Source organism: Lathyrus oleraceus, unplaced genomic scaffold (assembly GCF_024323335.1).
Source record: "Lathyrus oleraceus cultivar Zhongwan6 unplaced genomic scaffold, CAAS_Psat_ZW6_1.0 chrUn0218, whole genome shotgun sequence".
NCBI classification, from domain to species: Eukaryota; Viridiplantae; Streptophyta; class Magnoliopsida; order Fabales; family Fabaceae; genus Lathyrus; species Lathyrus oleraceus.
In genome coordinates, this window is record NW_026112609.1 from 47,107 (window position 1) to 67,566 (window position 20,460).

A 20,460-nucleotide genomic window follows, 5' to 3' on the forward strand; every position below is an offset into this window, starting at 1 on the left:
GATTCGTCTCTGTTGGTACGCGTATGAGGATATGGTACGCGTAGCATACGCGTATGGGCGTGGGCGATACGCGTATGGGTTGGGCGAGGAAATGCGCCATACGCGTATGGACATAGGCGATACGCGTATGGGCAGACTTGTGGTTTTTCTGAACTGTTGTTGTGCAGTTTTTGGTTGTTTAGGCTGAGTGATGTAACTTAGCTGATGTATGACGTGGTGGGGATCATTTCCCGTTGTTTTGAGTAGTATAGGTATTAGTAGAGTGTACTAATACTGTGTTTGATTATGCGGCATGATATGATATGCTTGTGTGATAAAATGTGTTGATGATGCTGTGAATGTATCAGTTATGTATACATTTGTGAATAGACCGTTTTATGGCTTAGAGTGTGAGCATACGTCTATTCTTGTGTTGTTGTTGTTGTTGCATTGCTAGGTGATTAGCATGCATATTGTGGCCCATTGGGGTGGTAGCTAATTCCCATGGTGAGGAATTAGTGAGTAAATCATTTTGATTGTTGTTGATGTTTGCATGCTAGGTGATTAGCGTGCATAGCATGGCCCATTTGGGGTGGTAGCTAATTCCCATGGTGAGGAATTAGTGAGTGAGTCACTATGTCTCAAATGAGTGGGACTAGTGAGCTTGGTAGCCGTGCCTGGATTTGGACGGTGAGGTTGAACTATATGTTCACAAATAGTCGGTACCGCATGCATGGAGTCTCATTGCATAATATATGTATGGCGTATAATATGAATGGATGTATTCCAATATTATACGTGTAATTGTGTTGGTGTTGAGTATTATGTTGAATTGATGTGCCGTTACTGAATGTATGTTTGGATTAGGGTGATGAAGTGTGTTGAAATTACTTAGCATTACATAATGTTTTATAATGCTTATTATATTGATTGAGGAACTCACCCTTACAACTATTTTTCAGGTAACGAGAAATGAGTTGAGTAGAAGCGAATGCTTGGAGTCTAGTGTAGTCTCCCTAGTGGGTCGTGCTCTGATAGATGTAACATCGGGATGGGATATTTACCTTGTTGAACAATTTACATGTGAATGTTACACGTTTTACATGATTGAGGAGACCTCTATCCGTTGCGTTTTATGCAATTGTTTATGTTTTGAATTAATAAAAGAGCATGACCGTTATATTGTTGAATGGTGTGGTTAAATGTGTGACGCCCTTGAATGGCATAATTACTCTGAATTGTTATATTTTTTATTATTTTAATTAAATAATTGGGGTATTTTAGAAGGGTGTTACATGTGTCGTTTCCCCGGTCCGAACTACTTTGACTCTGATGTCTATGCCTGATAGACTAAGTAGGCCCAGGATGCGGTATCCTGCCGAGTCAGTTTCGGTCTTGTTTGTTTTCCTGTGTCTCTTTCAGCCAGTGTGTGTGTGTGGTGTTTGTTTTAGCAACCTTTTCTTTCTTAGAGCGTGGATCCCGTCGAGTACGACGGACGTGAGGGGTGCTAATACCTTCCCCTTGCGTAACCGACTCCCTTACCCTTTCTCTTTGGTCGCGAGACCATGTCTTTTCCAGGTTTACTCTGAGCGTTTCCTTTCCCTCTTTTGGGATAAATAACGCACGGTGGCGGCTCTGTTGTCCTGTTTTCCCGCCGGTTTTTCGCGTAATGCGACAGCTGGCGACTCTGCTGGGGATTGCGGATGTAGACCTGTGTTGGTCCATCTTCCCTAAGCGAGTCTTTCCTAGCGTTCTAGGATTAGTTTAGGTTGTTTGTTTGCTTTATCTATTGCATTTATTATTCTGATTGTGTATATATTTGCATAAATATTTGCATGCATCATACTATCATGTTGTCGTCCTCTGTGCAGGTGGTTCCTCTGTTTGGGGTGGGTGTTCTGAGTGAGGCCCAATACCCAGGCCTGAGTACACACCTAGGATTAGCGTGGTCTCATGTCTCTTCACATGTTGTACGACATGATGCGGAGACATGTCACCACAGCCGGACGAGGTTCATTTGAGAGAGTCTTGCCGGGTGGAGTTATTCCGCTTAGGTTGGATTATCTCTTTTGGGCTATTGACTCTGGTGACCGATCATTTCCCGGATCTTTGGTTTAGACGATCTCAGGAGAGCTACAATGGCACACCCGAAAGGGCAAACCCATTGAGTATCTCTGCCCGATTGTCGAGACTATTATCCGCCTTAGGATGACCTGATTAGAATTTACCTGTGAGGGGAGGGTGATTCTTACAGAGGTATGTTCAGATGGTGACTCAGATGGTGATTTTTTTGTTCCGCGGATCAGAGTCATATTTATAAGTCGGATTTATGGTCATTTATTGCCGAGACGTCGGAGTGCTGTCCGAGTTATCAGTGGGGATCCGTTTATTTCAGGATTCCCCGGGCCGATTCAGAGGTTATGGGTATCTGATCAGAGATTGGTTGGTGGTGATGATGATGGTGTATCTTTCAGTTCCGTTTATTTCGGAACCCTTGAGTCGGATTTATGGTTAATCAGACTTCAGATGGTTGTGATTGGTTCAGAGATCAGGGTTGTGATTCAGAGTAACAGATGATTAGATGGCTTGGAGGATGGCAATGCATTGCATTCATTCATCTGCATCATTCTCATTTTGCATTCATCTGCATCGAACCTATGTCTAGCCATATGGGGAGTATTATTGATTGAGAATCTGGTTGAGAGACATCTGAATGTCAAAATGTTATTGGTGAAATATTATCTGTCTCGATGAAACCAGAATCAAAGGACATAATCTTCCTCATATGGACAGACGTTGCATTCATGCATATTAACCTGTTCGCTGTTTTGCAGGTATCTGTTGCTAACGTGCTTGATTGTTTCAGGAATCATTGCGCGTGCTCGCAGAGTTGTACCTTTGCGCTCAACCCGATCTCACAGATACTTCACGAGGCGCAACACTCCTCGACTGATGGATCTTCCAAACACAGATATCCTCGAGCTAAAAGACAAGATGACTGAGCTGATCAACATCATGCAAGGCTTTGCAGTTGGTCAGAAGGCTCTAGCAGAGAAAGTTGAGAAGCTCGAGCGGGCTTCAGCGGCTAACAGTGGTGTAAACTTGGATGGTGTCTCCAACCAGGGGCTGGGTGGTTCTAGAGACGGTGGAAAAAGAGCAACTGTGGGTATGGTAAATGATAATGCTGGTGGTTTTGGCACTGCTACAGGGGGTCAACCTGGTCCGATGGGTCCTAATTTGAAGGATAGTCTGTTTCCTCCATTCTTCGGGGTTGAGGATGACAGAGAGGAAGACAGGGAAGCAGACCAGTTCTCGATGCATAATGAACCTTTTGGTCAGTACAGTGCTCCGCCACAGAACAAAGAGATTCAGCGGCTGGCTGAAAAGATCAGAGCTCTGGAGAGCTATGCCACTCCTGGGGTGGTAAACATGTCAAACATGGGGCTAGTGGAGGGGATTGTGATCCCGCAAAAGTTTAAAGCGCCCGCGTTTGATCGCTATAATGGGAGTTCCTGCCCCGAGACTCATCTGCAGGCTTTTGTCCGCAAGATCTCAGCTTACACCATGGACCAAAAGCTGTGGATGTACTTCTTCCAGGACAGTCTGTCTGGAGGATCTTTGGAATGGTATACCAAGCTGAAATCTTCTGATATCAAGAATTGGCAAGATCTGGGGGACGCATTCTTTAAGCAGTATCAGTTCAATGCTGATATGGCCCCGAGTCGTACCCAGCTGCAGGGTATGTCTCAAAAGAATAACGAAGGGTTTAAAGAATACGCTCAGAGGTGGAGGGAGTTGGCTGCCAGAGTGCAACCTCCATTAGTTGACAGAGAGATGTCTGATCTCTTTATGGGGACTTTGCAGGGGGCGTATGCTGAGAGGATGGTTGGTTGTCCGGTGACCAACTTTTCAGATATAGTTGTGGCTGGGGAGAGAATTGAGAGCTGGTTGAAGCTCGGGAAGATTCAGGGTGTAGCTTCGTCGTCTGGGTCAAAGAAGCCCTTTGGGAATGGACAGAGGAAGAAGGAGGGTGATACCAGTGCAGTATACACACAAAGAGGACCCAGTAGGGATCGTTACTTCCAGCATACTGCTGCGGTAACCATTTCTGCTGAGCATCAGCCTGCACAGCAACAACAACAACAACAACCTCAACAGCAAAGACAACCATTTCAGCAGAGGCCTCAGAGGGCTGGTTATCAGGTGTGGGGGAGAGCAGTTGATAGGCAGTTTGACAGGCCGCCTGTGACTTATTCGTTCCTGTTCAAAAAGCTGATGGATCTGGGGTTGGTACAGACAAGGACTCTGGCACCTTTGAGACCTGATCAAAGGCCAGCCAGCTATGATGAAAATGCAAAGTGTGAATTCCATTCGGGTGCTCCTGGACATAATATAGAGAACTGTAAAGCTTTTAAGCACACAGTTCAAGACTTGGTGGATTCGAAAGCTATCAACTTTGCACCATCTCCCAACGTGAATGCTAATCCCATGCCCGTGCATGGTCAAAGGGGGGTGAATGCTATCTCTGAGGAGGGCAGAGTTGGGTTGTCAAGTGTTAATCAGTTGAAGACTCCTCTGGCTGAGGTCAAGAGGCAGTTGTTGAAGAATGGGGTTTATCCAGGCTGTGATGAGCAATGTGCTGAGTGCATTGGTGCCCCTGATGGGTGTGAACTCTTAAGGAAGACTGTCCAGAGTTTGATGGACGATGGGAGTATTTTGATTGAGAAGGTTGATATGGGAAAAGAAGAGGTCTCCACCATAACAATTTATTTTGACCCGGTAGATTTGTCTACCCTGGCGGAGGCGGCTCCAGTTACCATCATGGTACCTGGACCCATTCCGTATGACAAAGAGGATGTTGTACCATGGCATTATGGTGGAGAGGTATACTGCAATGGTGAGAGGGTAGAGGATCAGACTGCGGATGAAACCACCGTTTCGAAGGTGGATAATGCCGGTCCTAGCGGTTTCACTCGCAGTGGCAGACTGTTTGCTCCGGATGCCTTAAGGAGAGAAGAAGGAGAAAAAGAGAAAAAAGAAAAGGCCGAGGCTTTAGCCAGGGCAAAAGGGAAAGCAGTGGTGAGTGATAGTACTCCAGTGGTGACACCGGCGCCGCTTGGGTCGGAAGAAAAACTTGATGATGATGCAGAGGAATTCTTGAGAATCATCAAGAAGTCTGAGTACAAATTGGTTGACCATCTGCAGCAGACTCCTTCCAAAATATCCATTTTGTCCTTGCTGTTAAGCTCTGAGGGTCACAGGGAGGCTTTGTTGAAGATTTTGAGGAAAGCCTATGTTCCTCAAGAGATTACCATTAACCAGTTGGAGACGGTCGTGTCTAACATGCATGCCAGCCATGGGTTGGGTTTTACAGACATGGACTTGACTGTGGATGGGAGAAATCACAATCGGGCGTTACACATAGCGATGGAATGTAAAGGAGTCGTGCTTTCGCATGTGCTGGTTGATACCGGCTCCTCTTTGAATGTGTTGCCGAAGAAGGCTCTGGCAAAGTTGAATTGTGATGGGCTGATTCTGACTCCGACTGATTTAATAGTGCGGGCATTCGATGGGTCGAAGCGGGCCGTGTTTGGAGAGGTTGAGCTTCCTGTGAAGATAGGCCCAGAGGTGTTCAAGTCGACTTTTTACGTCATGGATATCCAGCCGGCATATAGTTTCCTGTTGGGTCAACCATGGATCCATGCTGCTGGCGCAGTGACCTCGACTTTACACCAAAAGTTGAAATACATCTGGGAGGGACAGGTCGTCACTGTCTGCGGAGAGGAGGATATCTTTGTCAGCCACCTGTCCTCATTCAAATATGTGGAGATGGATGGCGAAATCTGGGAGACGCCAAGTCAAGCTTTCGAAACCGTCAAGGTGGAGAATGCTCTGTTTGCCAAAGAGGAGGAGAAACCGTCCATTGCTTCGTACAAACAGGCCGCCGAGGTGGTAAAGAATGGAGAGGCTCCTGGTTGGGGCAGGATGATGGATATCTCCGCAAAGAAAGATCGCTTCGGAGTGGGTTACCAGCCGGACCGAGGCTCAGGACAAGGCAGAGGACGCCGTACGTCAGTAACATTCACAAGCGCCGGAATGCTGGATCCGGATCACATCTGCATGATGAGTGAGGAAGCTGATAGCGACTGCGACATCGACCGGTGGATAAAGCCGTGCGCACCAGGGATGGGAATCCAAAACTGGAAGGCTGAAAAGATCATCCGGGTCACTCTGCTGGAAGAGTAATATTTTTCTTGTTTTGATTTTATGTGCATGAAAGCCATACGCGTTGCCCGACACGTAATGGTCCATTGTAAGGGCCACCTCATGTTTAAATTTGCAAGTTCGCATCATTAATAAAAGGATGTTTTTCAATTAAAAGCGGTGTTCCCTGTTTTTCATTTATTTTTGCAGTTTAAAAATAAAAATAAAATAAAAATGGCAATGTTTTCATTTTTCTTTTTCAATTTGTCACACACCGGTTCTAAAGCAATGCATGAATCAACATTCATGCAGATGTGATTCTTCTCCGGATCTCATTGATAACAATCCTGTTACACCCTCGTATGACTTCGACAATCCAGTCTATCATGCTGAAGAAGAAGGCGAAGAAGATTGTGAACTGCCAGGGGAATTAGCCAGGTTGTTGAAACAAGAGGAGAAGGTGATTCAGCCGCATGAAGAGCAGATTGAGGTTGTGAACTTGGGTACCGACGAGGTCAAAAAAGAAGTGAAAATCGGGGCTGCTTTGGAGGAAAGTGTCAAGAGCAGAATGGTAGCACTGTTGAAAGAGTATGTCGACATCTTTGCCTGGTCTTATCAAGATATGCCAGGGTTGGATATCGATATTGTTGTGCACAAGCTACCGTTGAGAGCAGATTGTCCTCCAGTGAAGCAGAAATTGCGCAGAACTCGACCTGACATGGCGATGAAAATCAAAGAAGAAGTGCAGAAGCAGTGGGATGCTGGTTTCCTTGCTGTCACTAATTATCCGCCGTGGGTTGCAAATATCGTGCCAGTTCCGAAGAAGGATGGGAAGGTGAGAATGTGTGTGGACTACCGAGATCTGAACCGAGCTAGTCCGAAGGATGATTTTCCACTACCTCACATCGACGTGTTGATAGATAATACAGCTCAATTCTCGGTGTTTTCCTTCATGGATGGCTTCTCTGGCTATAATCAAATTAAAATGTCGCCAGATGATATGGAGAAAACAACGTTCATCACACCGTGGGGTACCTTCTGTTACAAGGTGATGCCATTCGGTCTCATGAACGCCGGTGCTACTTATCAGAGGGCCATGGTGACTTTGTTTCATGATATGATTCATCATGAAATCGAATGCTATGTTGATGACATGATAGCAAAGTCCCAGACAGAAGAGGGGCATTTGGTAGATTTGGCCAAGTTGTTCGACCGGCTGAGACAGTTTAGACTGAGGTTGAATCCGAACAAGTGCACGTTCGGAGTGCGGTCCGGTAAATTGCTGGGGTTTATTGTAAGTGAGAAAGGAATCGAGGTTGATCCTGCAAAAGTAAAAGCAATAAGAGAAATGCCTGAACCGAGAACGGAGAAGGAGGTTCGTGGTTTCTTAGGTAGATTGAACTACATTTCACGGTTCATATCTCATCTAACAGCCACGTGCGAACCGATATTCAAGTTGTTGAAAAAAGATCAAACGGTCAGGTGGAATGATGATTGCCAAGCGGCATTTGAAAAAATAAAAGAATATTTGCAGGAGCCTCCGATTCTGATGCCTCCTGTGGAGGGAAGACCGTTAATTTTGTACTTGACGGTCCTTGAGGGGTCTATGGGGTGTGTATTGGGGCAGCATGACGAGTCTGGTCGAAAAGAGCATGCCATATACTACCTTAGCAAAAAGTTTACCGACTGTGAAACAAGATATTCACTGCTCGAGAAAACTTGCTGTGCTTTGGTCTGGGCTGCTCGCCGACTAAGGCAGTACATGCTGGTTCATACTACTTTATTGATTTCCAAGATGGATCCAATCAAGTACATTTTCGAAAAGCCAGCATTGACCGGACGGGTTGCGAGATGGCAAATGATTTTGACTGAATATGATATACAGTATACCTCTCAGAAGGCTATCAAGGGGAGTGTATTGTCTAATTACCTCGCTCAGCAACCCATTGATGATTATCAACCGATGAAGTTTGAATTCCCTGATGAGGACATCATGTTTCTCAAATCGAAAGATTGCGAGGAACCAATCCCGGAGGAGGGGCCTGACCCTGAATCCGAATGGATCTTGATGTTTGATGGGGCCGTTAACGTGAATGGAAGCGGTGTTGGTGCTGTTTTGGTTACGCCGAAAGGATCCCACATTCCTTTTGCTGCCCGGCTAACATTTGAGTGCACCAACAACGTGGCTGAATATGAAGCTTGTATATTGGGAATTGAGGAGGCGATTGATTTGAGGATCAAGAACCTTGTCATATATGGAGATTCAGCTCTGGTGATAAATCAGGTTAACGGGAAGTGGTATACGCATCAATCTCATTTAGTGCCGTACCGAGATTATACGAGGAGATTGTTGACGTTTTTCACCAAGGTGAAGATGTATCATGTGCCTAGAGAGGAGAATCCTTTGGCAGATGCTTTGGCTACTCTAGCCGCCTTGATTAAGGTGCAGTGGTGGAATCAGTTCCCTAGTGTTGAGGTTGGACGTTTGGATAGGCCGGCTTATGTGTTTGCTGTTGATACAACGCCTGATGATGAGAAGCCGTGGTATTACGATATCAAGCGATATCTAGAGACTCAAGAGTATCCCGAGGGAGCATCTAAAAAGGACCGAAAGACTCTGCGGAGGTTGGCCATGGTGTTCTACCTGAATAAGGATGGGGTTTTGTATAAGAGGAACTTTGATTGGGTCTTGCTAAGATGTGTTGATGATAAAGAAGCAAGCCAATTGATGAAAGAGGTTCATGAAGGATCGTTCGGTACCCATGCCAGTGGGAATGCAATGGTAAGGAAGCTGCTGAGGGCAGGTTATTATTGGATGACAATGGAGGCCCAATGTTTTAATTTCGTGCGGAAGTGTCATAAATGCCAGATTTATGCTGATAAGGTGCACGTGCCTCCAAATCCTTTGAGCTTAATGTCGTCTCCATGGCCGTTTGCTATGTGGGGCATTGATATGATCGGAAAGATTGAGCCTACAGCTTCGAATGGGCATCGGTTCATATTAGTGGCTATTGATTACTTCACCAAGTGGGTTGAAGCAGCCTCTTATACGAACGTGACGAAGCAGGTTGTGGCCAGGTTTCTCAAGAGAGACATCATTTGCAGATATGGGGTTCCCGAGAGAATCATTACTGATAATGGTTCTAATTTGAACAATAAGATGATGGCAGAACTGTGCCGGGAATTCAAGATCGAGCATCATAATTCTTCTCCTTATCGTCCGAAGATGAATGGGGCGGTTGAGGCAGCCAACAAGAATATCAAGAAGATTGTGCAAAAAATGGTGGTAACCTATAAAGACTGGCATGAGATGTTGCCGTTTGCATTGCACGGGTATCGAACGTCGGTGCGTACATCTACTGGGGCAACTCCTTTCTCATTGGTGTATGGGATGGAGGCTGTATTACCTATTGAGGTTCAGATTCCCTCTTTGAGAGTCCTGATGGACGTGAAATTGCAAGAGGCTGAATGGGTAAGAACCCGATACGAGGAGTTGAGCCTAATTGAGGAAAAGAGGCTGGCGGCCATCTGTCATGGGCAGTTATACCAGCAAAGGATGAAGCGTGCTTTTGACAAAAAGGTGCGACCTCGGGTATATCACGTAGGTGATATGGTGCTGAAAAGGATCCTTCCTCCTCAAAACGATCGAAGGGGCAAATGGACACCGAATTATGAAGGTCCATTCGTGGTCAAGAAGGTCTTCTCTGGCGGAGCCTTGTTGCTAACGACCATGGATGGCGAGGATTTTCCATCCCCTGTGAATGCGGACGCAGTTAAAAAATACTTCGTGTAAAGAGACCCGCTGGACGAAAAGAATAAAACAGTTCAGGCAAAAATGGGCATCCCGGCGAACCAAAAACAGAAAGAAAGGTTCGGGCAAAAATTAGGGATAAAATGGAAAAATTGTACACCCGGCAAGTCGAAAACCTGGAAAGGCGGCTTGGGCAAAAAAGGGTATCCCGGTGGACTGAAAACCCGAAAGGGCGGTCCAGGCAAAAGAGGGATTGAAACGAACAACTGCGTCCAGCATGATCGTTTGCGTTTTGGGTTAAGGCATCATGGATAATACCCGGTGGGGATCAATCAGAAACGTCTTGTTCAGAAGGCAGAAAGCATGGAGAGTCTGAGGATATATGGGGTGTAACTGAGTTGGAACTCGATGAGATCACGGGTTTCACATTGCCATTAGGATAGATTTTTCCTTTTGTGCGCAATTACCTCTTTTCAGGAATTGCTTCCTTTGTATTGCTCATTTGAGCCACACTTTTTTCAATCAATAAAATGCATATTCAGTCAAATAATTTTGTTTTTGTTTTTCATTACCGCTTTGATTGCAAAAACATCCAATTATTTTTGATAAAGAATCTTGCATTTTGAGACATACAGGTCTCTTCCAATGCATGTTTATAAGATTGAGAGCTTGGAATCTTATTCGGAAGGTTGAGGGACCCAAGTGTTGAAATCTTGACACGCCTGGGGCACGGTTTTATCTGACGATCTCCTTTTGCAGGTGCTGTTAGATATTTTTGCTCACTTGCAGGTTGTGATGTGGAAGCTTTTGACAAGACAAATCCCCGTGGAGTCCGGTCAGGGACGAATGAATATGAAGGGATGACGAAGTGGCGAAGGACGTTCGAGGGCCTTTGAAATTAATCAAGAAGACTCTTCAAAGTCGGAAGACTGGAAAGTCTGTGGAAATTCCCCGCAGAGTCCAATCAGGGACAGGCGAGTTGGAGGAACGACGAAGAGACGTCGAGACGTCCGACAACCTTTGAAATTAATCAAGAAGACTCTTCAAGGTCGGAAAATTGAAATTTCTGTATAAGTCCCAGGAGTTCGATCTTCGTCGAGTGCGGAGCTATTGGGAATACGAGATGATGGAGCAGAAAAGGTCCAGACGAGTCTGGGAATTCTCAAAAGTGGAAAGCTGATACGAGATTAGGAGGCGGATACTATGGTTCGACAAGTCGACGGATGTTCTGTACCAACTTTTCTCATTTCCCCAGCGTAGTCTCCAAACAGAATCGTGAGAACTAACTCCCCAGCGGATCCAAGGTCTGTGGGTCCCCTAGCAGAGTCAGGATGGTTATCCCAGGCAGGTTTAAAACGATGTTTCCTCAGCAGCAGGCCCGAAGGTTGCTATCCCCGAGTGGAGCGGGTTGCAATGAAACATATCTCCAGCGGTGCTCATCCTACTAGTGGATTGGACGAGTTTCCGTAGCAGACTGATATCTGCATCCCCAGCTGAGTTGATTCTACCTGTGGATTGCATGGGTTGTCCCCAGCGGAGTAGCATTCGGTTCCCCTGGCAGGGTCAGGATGGTTATCCCCAGCAGGTTTTAGATCGATGCTTTCCCAGTTGCCAGGCCTGGAGGTTGCTGTTTCCTAGCGGAGTATCTGTGAGCATTTCCCCAGTGAAGTCGTCAGGTATCTGTGAGGGTTCTCCAAGCGGAGTCGGGATTGATATCCCCCGCAAGTCAAAGATCGAGGTATCCCCACCGAGTGTTGGTGGTTCCTATCCCCCAGCAATTCCCCAAGCGGATTGGGTGCAAAGGAGGCTTTCCCCAGCAAGGGTTACCTTTTCCCAACAGCAGCGTCATTCCCCAGCAGGGTGGAATCAGAGTATTGACGAGTTCCTCAGCAGAGTGTCTCGAGCTCCCCAGGGGAGTCCCTTGAGGGAGATATTTTTTATGCATTCATCATGAAGAATAAGCATAGCATATTGCATAATAAATCGCGTAGCATTTCCATAATTATGGAGCATTACGCAGAAAAGTCAATCATGCATCATATTGCACGCATAAGCTAGGCTCAAGCCGTGGTTACCGTTTGAGAGGTGGTTTTATCAGAAGTGAAGGTGTTGCTCCGCGGAGTTTAGTATCTTGATTTTGAATCAGAGGTGTTCCTCAGTAGTGCGATACTGGAGGAGTTTTCTGTCGTGCGAGACATCGATTGGAAGATGTTACTCTGAGGAGTCTAGCATCATGACGTCAGATCAGCAATGTTCCCCAGTAGTGCGATATTGGAGGAAATTTTTCTGTCAAGCGGAGAAGGAAATGGAATCAAAGGACGTTACGCGATCAGCGTGATAACGGGGTTTAACTGGAGAAAAGGAAATGTTGAGACATTTTTTGGAGATCGAGGTTCAACTGGAGAAAAGGAGATGTTGCGGCATTTTCTGGGGTTCAAATGGAGATTGGAGTTGAAGATTATATCCGGGATGAGGTCCTCAGGATTATCTTCTGTTCATGTGTCACCTTAGACTTTGGCTGAGGCCAATGGAGGTCGTTATAGGTGTCTTCCAGGGAAGAGACGCACATGTTACCTTCCTTTTGTGAAGGTATACCCTCTGATATGTCGCCCTCAGAGTGGTGTTAGTGTTATTTCCGACGTTGCCAGCGGAATTATCACGAGAAATTGGAGAGCGGGGTTCAAATGGAGAAAGGGAAATGTTGAGGCATTTTCTGGAGAGCGGGGTTCAAATGGAGAAAGGGAAATGTTGAGGCATTTTCTGGAGAGCGGGGTTCAAATGGAGAAAGGGAGATGTTGCGGCATTTTCTGGAGAATGGGGTTCACAATGGCGATCGCGAGTTATCGTCAGGCGACTGGGGTTCAAATTGGAGAATGGGGTTCATTATTTTGGCAAAACAAGATGTTGGGGTTCAACTGCAGCGATCGGGGATCATTTGCGCAAAAGAAAAATCTCGGGGTTCAAGAAAAGCATGAAAAGGAGAGATAATAATCCCCAGCGGACGTGTGGTGTTCATGCCATGGTTATCCCTGCGTTACCATTTATTTTGGTATCCAGGTCGACGTTACTATTTCGGTGATCAGGCCGACTTTTTCCGTTCCAGACGGATTCTTGTTTCAAGACTGTTCCTTTGCCGATTATGACAGGCATTGTTGATTATTTTCCCAGCAGAGTGCAAATTTCTACGGTTCTTTGGTATTCAATCCCTGTGTACCCTGAAAGTCTGACAGTCGTTGCTCTCATCCATTCGGGTTCCCAGCTGATTGAATAGGGGCAGCTGTAGCACCTCAAATTTGCACCTACATTTTGTACATACATTTTCATCATTAGTTCATTAACATAATATAGTCCACTGCATAACATTGCATTGTCCATTTGCCCAAGTGCAAGTTCAGTTGACAAGTTAGGTCAAACTGGTCAGGAGATCGGTCAGTCAAGCAAGCAAGTGTGTTTTTCATTGAGCCAAGGCCCTAGGGTTGGTCCAACATGTTCACATGACTTGGGGATCCATTTGAAGTGTTTAGGTCAAGGGTTGGATGTTCAGAAGTCATCAGTCAATGCACGGTCAGTCAGAAACCCTAAAAAGTCAAACTTGGTCAATTGGGCCTGATTTTATGGTTTTGATGGATGGATTTGGTTTGAGAGAGCTTATTCATGTCCAAATAGGCCTCATATATCATGACAAACATCATCATTGAAGAATTTGAAGCCAAATCAGAAATTTCCAAAAATAGAAACTAGACCTGTAATTGAAACTTGCCAAAAATGGAAACTTCTTGATCCCAAACTTACATCATGATACAAGCTTCAAATGAATTTTTGCCCAACATGAAAGTTGAAGATCTTGTTCTCCCATTTCCAAAAAGTCCAAGAACTCTCAATTCCCATGTATGGTTGGCAAGATATGATCAATTCATTTTCAAAAATTTGTGAACTTCAAAAGGCCATATCTCTCAAACCATTTGGCCAAATTGGGTGGGGTTTTTTCCTACAAGTCACATTTGATCCCCTCTTTCAAAAAATGTCATCATCATGCACCAAAACCTTATGGATCAAAATGGCATTTTTTCACTTACATGAATTATTTTTAAGTAAAGTGAAATTGTGAACTTTTGATTTATTCATTTCCAAACACTTTTGCCATTCAAATATGATCTGAAATGTTGTTTATGACTTGTGGAAGGCCCAAATTCGTGACCTTTGCCATCACACCTCACCATGTGAACCAAAATGGCCAATTAGCAATTTGCTCATTAAAACTAATTGTGCTTAGCACTTCATTAAGAGAACCTAAAACGACAAATATAAACTCATTTTTCTGATCATTTGCAACCCTAGCAGCCACAATCCCAGAACAGAAAATCACTTCTCTCTAAAACATCCATTTTGCACTTTGGAAATTTTCTGCTCAAACTTTTAAAGAAGCACGAATTTGCTTGCTTGCTTCATCATCCAACATCTTCTTGGAAGCCATTTGGAGCTTTGTTTCTCAACTGTAACACCATTTCCATAGCTGCATTAACAACCATCCTTCCATGGCAGAGTCGATTTGGAGTTCCTTCAAGCATTTTTGAGCTAAAGTGACTTGTTCATTCATCATTGCAAGCTGAAAGAAGCACCTATTTCAAGCCAAAACATCCAAATCAACACTGTTTCAGCTTTGTCTTCAAGAACAAGTAAGTTTTCGAGTCTCTCATTTCTCTAAACTATGCCATGCTTCTTATAGATCTTTGTTTGCTGATTGTTTTGCACTTTGAATCGTGCTGAATGGTTAAGTATGCTGAAAGTTACATGGATCTGAAGTTTGATAGTTGAATATGTTCTTGTTTGGTTCATGATGTTTAGTTCAAATTATTGAAAACCAAGCCTGGATTTGGATTATGTGTTGTTTGCTGAGTTGATTAGTATGTTTGTTTCCCATTTCTGGGAAGTTTGTTCATCATCGTGCTTGAATGTGAACTGTAGCATGAAACCCTAGAAATTTTCGAATCCAGAATCCATTTGATCTTCTGCATCGCGTTTGGTTGCTGCTGTTTGTGTTATTTGCATGAAATGTTACTGTGCTATTGCCATGCACCTGTCCCAGCGTGCCACCTCTCCACATGCTGCGCACCGTTTCACTTAAAAGCCTCCACAATTACCATAATGCCATCCGGTCTTTATTTAATTCAATTAAAATCATTTCATTTCAATTTTTATTTCACTTTGTTACACAATCTAAAAAAAAATCATAACTCATTCATATTAAATCCAAAATTCATGGGACTTGTTGCATTGTGTTCATATGGATCCCTAGTTTTTTATCATGATTTTTGCTGTTTTTTTGGATGAGTAGATTTTAAATGGCATTAGGGTTTTGTTCATGTGCCCAATTTTTGTACATCTTGCCAAATCCTTTGTGAAATTGTGATGCATTATCCTATGGCCCTGAAATTTTTTGTGCTCAGACTAGACTCATTCATGTTTATTTTGATGTAAAGATCATGAATTTATCTTATCTGGATTGTGAGTTGTGAATTTTTGAAGTAGGGTGTGACAATTTGTCTCACACCATTGATGTGCAACTTGTTGATTTTTATAGCCATGTCTATTGACCTCCAAATGGATTGATTTTTTGTATGATTGAGCTTGAACATGTCTAGTTTGCATATGATTTTTTGTGGATTTGTTTATGGCATTTTCCATTTGTTTGAGATTTTCTCCCCTGTTTGACCAAAATGTTGACCTTATGTGATACATGTGCCCATTTGTTTTGTGAAATGCTCATACTTTATTAGATGGACATGAAATTTTACATGAGATTACTAGACATCTTAAGCTTTGCCATGGTTTTAGTCCCATTCATTTATCATACGCCATCTCTGATTTATGATTTTTCTAAGTTGATGCATGTTTGGTTGACTTCTTTAAGCATGTTCAAAATTGCTTTGACTTTCTGATTTTCATTGACTGCCTTACACTTGTCCAAATGAGATGAAATTTGACATGCTTACCATGCTATGTGTTAGGATTGATCATGATTTCTTTGGTGATTTTTTGGAAATGTTTGAGCTTGCTTTTGATTCAAGTCTTGCTGTTGACTTCTATGAGCTTCTAAATGCCATGTTTTGACCTAATTTATTCATGAAATGATAATGATGATTGATATGAATGTGGACCCAATTGGTTTTGTTTCTTGATTGTTTGAACATGATTTTGGATACTTGCCCTTTGCTGTTTTAACTTTCTCATTCACTTTTGACCCTAGGCTTGCCCTAGTGGTCCTGTTACTCACATTTGAGTTCATGTTTTCAGGTTGACCAACAAATGGCCAATGAGACCAATTCTTTTTGATTGAACTTGCTTGTTTATCATGACTAACATGTTATTTTTTGTAGGTTGCTTGGCTCACATGCCTTGAGCCTTGTGCCTTGCACATTCACTTGCTTATGATTAACTGTTGATGTCTGTTTCCTTTTGCTTTGTTTTGAAGTTGTATACTAATGTCTGCTTGACTATTTCAGGTGCTTTTAGTTGCTCAGTTCCTTGTGAACTTTTGCTTTGCTTTGCTTGTATAAGCAATTTGCATTGAGGTATACTTCTAAATCTTCATGTAGTCTGGAAGACCTGGCCTGTTACTTGGCCAGGCAACTGTCTGAAGTCCTCCTTAAGAGGCAATGTTTGTGACTGTTTACATTTGTCCTTGTATAGAGTCAAAGACCTCCTAAGTGAAGAGGCAATTGGCAGAACCCAAGGGATATGCAACCTATCCCCTGCTATTCTGTGTGTCATCTGTTTTGCTCACACCACTGTGTTGATGCATTGCAGATACAAACCCAAGATCTTGTACAATTGTACAGTTGAGTCAGTTTTAAATGTGTAGAAAGGTTCCCACTTTCTGAACCCACACATTCTTGTCTTAAGCTCTCCCAGGCCAGGGATAAGAGCTGTGAAGTCCTATCTTCACTCATCTTTCATCTGCTTCACCTTAGCCCCTCAATGGCAAGGTTAAGAGCTAACATTACCCAGTTCCAGTGGTTTGTTTGTTGAGGTTGATATGACCCCTCGACTAAAACCTAACCTTGATTGAGCCCATTGTTTGCATATAGTGTGTGCCACTTGTGCTTGTGTGTTTGTGTGACTTGCTTCCTGTGCAAGTTAGGTTTAGTTTAGCTTGCTTCCTGTGCAAGTTAGGTTTAGTTTGGCTTGCTTCCTGTGCAAGTCAGGGTTACGATAGGCTTGCTTCCTGTGCAAGTTAGCTAGAAACCTTAACTTAGGGATGATTTGCATGATAACATCTAGGCTCGAGTCGTAGTCTCCCTAGTTGTGTCTCCCTCTGTTATCTGGTTAGGCTAGTCTTTCTCCCCTCTGTAGGGGAACTACATCACCCTGATCCTCGTTCCAGACGAGGTATGTAGGCAGGAGACCGTGCGAGGTCTCTCCGGGCGCCTTTTTTCTTTTTGTGTGTGTTGTTTGACGATTGCTAGGCTCGAGTTCCCGACTCCTTAGCAATTTGTTGTCTGTTTGTTCTTGTTGTGTGCTTGGAAGCCGGTATAAGTCCATCGAGTGGCATCTGGGTTCCAGTGTGCGTGTGTTGGTTTGGATGCTGATGTAAGTCCAGTGATTGGCATTCGGGCTCCACGTTTGCCTTTGCCTGTTTTTGTGTGCGTGTCAGCCGAGCTACGAATGCTCTGATTCTCCTTCGTCCAAAGGAGATACGTATGCATAGGATGCGACATCCTAGCGAGCATGTGTCGTTTCCCCGGTCCGAACTACTTTGACTCTGATGTCTATGCCTGATAGACTAAGTAGGCCCAGGATGCGGTATCCTGCCGAGTCAGTTTCGGTCTTGTTTGTTTTCCTGTGTCTCTTTCAGCCAGTGTGTGTGTGTGGTGTTTGTTTTAGCAACCTTTTCTTTCTTAGAGCGTGGATCCCGTCGAGTACGACGGATGTGAGGGGTGCTAATACCTTCCCCTTGCATAACCGACTCCCTTACCCTTTCTCTTTGGTCGCGAGACCATGTCTTTTCCAGGTTTACTCTGAGCGTTTCCTTTCCCTCTTTTGGGATAAATAACGCACGGTGGCGGCTCTGTTGTCCTGTTTTCCCGCCGGTTTTTCGCGTAATGCGACACATGTTCATCTTGATGTCTATTATTTTGTGGTTGTGATTTCATGATTTTATCATTTCTGGATTTTTAAATGTGTTTGCTTATTTGAACATGTATGCAAATGTGACATGTTGTACCAATTCTATTGTGAAATGCTCATACATTGGCTAATTGATTTGAAATTTGGTATGCTGATTCCCAACATGTTGCATGACTTTTGAGGCTTGGTTGTGCATTTTTATCATTTTCCATCTCTGTTTTAGGCACATGGATGTATGGTGTGACAATGTGTGTCACACAAGTTGATGTCATACTTGTTCATTTTCATTTACATGTCAATTGAGCTTTTCTGATTCCAATTTTTTGCACGATGCTTGTGTTTAACATGTTGTATGCACATAAAATTTTTCGTGATTGTTTGATTCATTTCTGTTTTAATATGGAATTTTGATTCTTGATGTCCAATTGTGTGCTTTGTAATTGCCTTTGCCATATTTTGCTCATGTGATGACCTTGCTTAATAATTTAGACTTTGTCCTTTTTAGGACATGTTCTTGCTTGATTAAAGATGCTTCTTGTTGAATATCAACTTCTGTTTTGAATTTTTGCTTTACCTTTGACCCTAGGCTTTTCACTAGGGGTTTGTACTCACAATTTGAGCTTTGTATTTCAGGTTGAAGCATTTAGCTCTATGGTTGATGTGGCCTCATCATTTGAGGTTGCCATTTGCTTTGTTTACTAACCTTTGGTTATGTTGTAGGTCCTTTGGTGGCTAACTCACTTGAGTGTTTGCCTCTTATGGCTTACATGTTGTACATATTGGGAATGTCTGACTGTTGTTATCTGTTGGTTGTTTGTCTGAATATCCTACTGATTGTTTGGCTTTTCATACAGGTACATTATTCGCTTTAGCTCATTGCTTGAGCTTTGATTTGCTTGTGGTTGGTATACCACTTAGGTAATCTCTCTAACTCCATGTAGTCTGGAAGCCCTGTCGTTTCTTTTGGCAGGCATTTGGCTGAAGTCCTCCTTAAGAGGCAACGTATGTGATTGTTTACTTTTGTGCCAAAGACCTCATTGTCGAGGCATGTGAATTAAGTCCTCCTAAGTGAATAGGCAATTGGCAGATAGAAGGGATTAGCAGTCAATCCCCTGCTAATCGTTTGAGTCGTTCATTATGCTCGCACTATATGCTGAAGCTCTTGAACCTAACCCAAAATCTTGTATATAGAGTCAGTCATGTGGAGTAGAGTCCCCCCTTTTTGGACTCCCATACCTTCTTTGATTCAAGCCCACCCAGGCCAGGGTTAAGAGCTATGAGGTCTAACCCTCATTACCTTTCATCTGCTCACCCTGACGGTCAATGTCAGTGGTTAAGAGCCTCGGTACCCATACATTTGGCTTGTTTGTCGAGGTTGATATGACCCCTTGACTAAAGCCTGGCTTGTTTGTCGAGGTTGATATGACCCCTTGACTAAAGCCCAACTTTGTCTGAGCCTCTTGGTTGTGTATAGAGTGTGCTAATTGATTGATGTGATTGCTTGTGTTTGCTTTTGCATATTGTTTTGCATATTGCTTTTGCATTTGTTATTTGCTTTGTTTGAGGAGTCAGATGTAAGACCATTGATTGGCTATCTGTTTCCTGTTCCTTTTGGGGAGCTGGATATAAGACCATTTATTGGCACTCCATTTCCTTTCCTGTTTTGTTTTGTGGAGTCAGATGTAAGACCATTGATTGGCTATCTATTTCCTATCTGTTTTGTTTTGTGGAGTCAGATATAAGACCATTGATTGGCTATCTGTTTCCTATCCGTTTGGTTCTGTGGAGTTAGATGTAAGACCATTGATTGGCTATCTGTTTCCCGTCTGTTTTGGAGTTGGATGTAAGACCATTGATTGGCACTCCATTTCCAGTTTTGTTGCTCTCTCTCTTACGAGACCCTTGCTTATTTGCTTATTGCTTTGTGTTGCCTAATTCCAAAGGAACTTACTTGAATCATTTCTATGATTTTGAGAAAGCAATCCTTCCCGTGGCTTTGTCCCTTTAACCCTCACCTCGCATGTTTTAACCTTGATCCATATTTTCATCTTAAACCCAAACCAGAAAACTTTTGTGCAAACATTTTCACTTGTTTTCAAAACTAGAAACCTAGGCCTTAAGCCTTTGATTTTCAAAATCTCATTTCATTAATACTCATTGTAAATGAACTTTAATGTCAACTTTGACTTCATTTTGTGAATAATTCTAATTAGTTAATTCAACCCACTCAATTGCTTTTGTGGCCCTTGTCAAATTCCTAATCAAGTTTTCATGCATTAGCCATAGATCTGAATTATCATAGTGGTTGATGTAAATCTCACTGTATCCTTAGTGATTGAATGGTAAGACTTCCATGCTTATTATAGGGTTAACCCCTCGCTAGCATGTTGAAGCTGTTC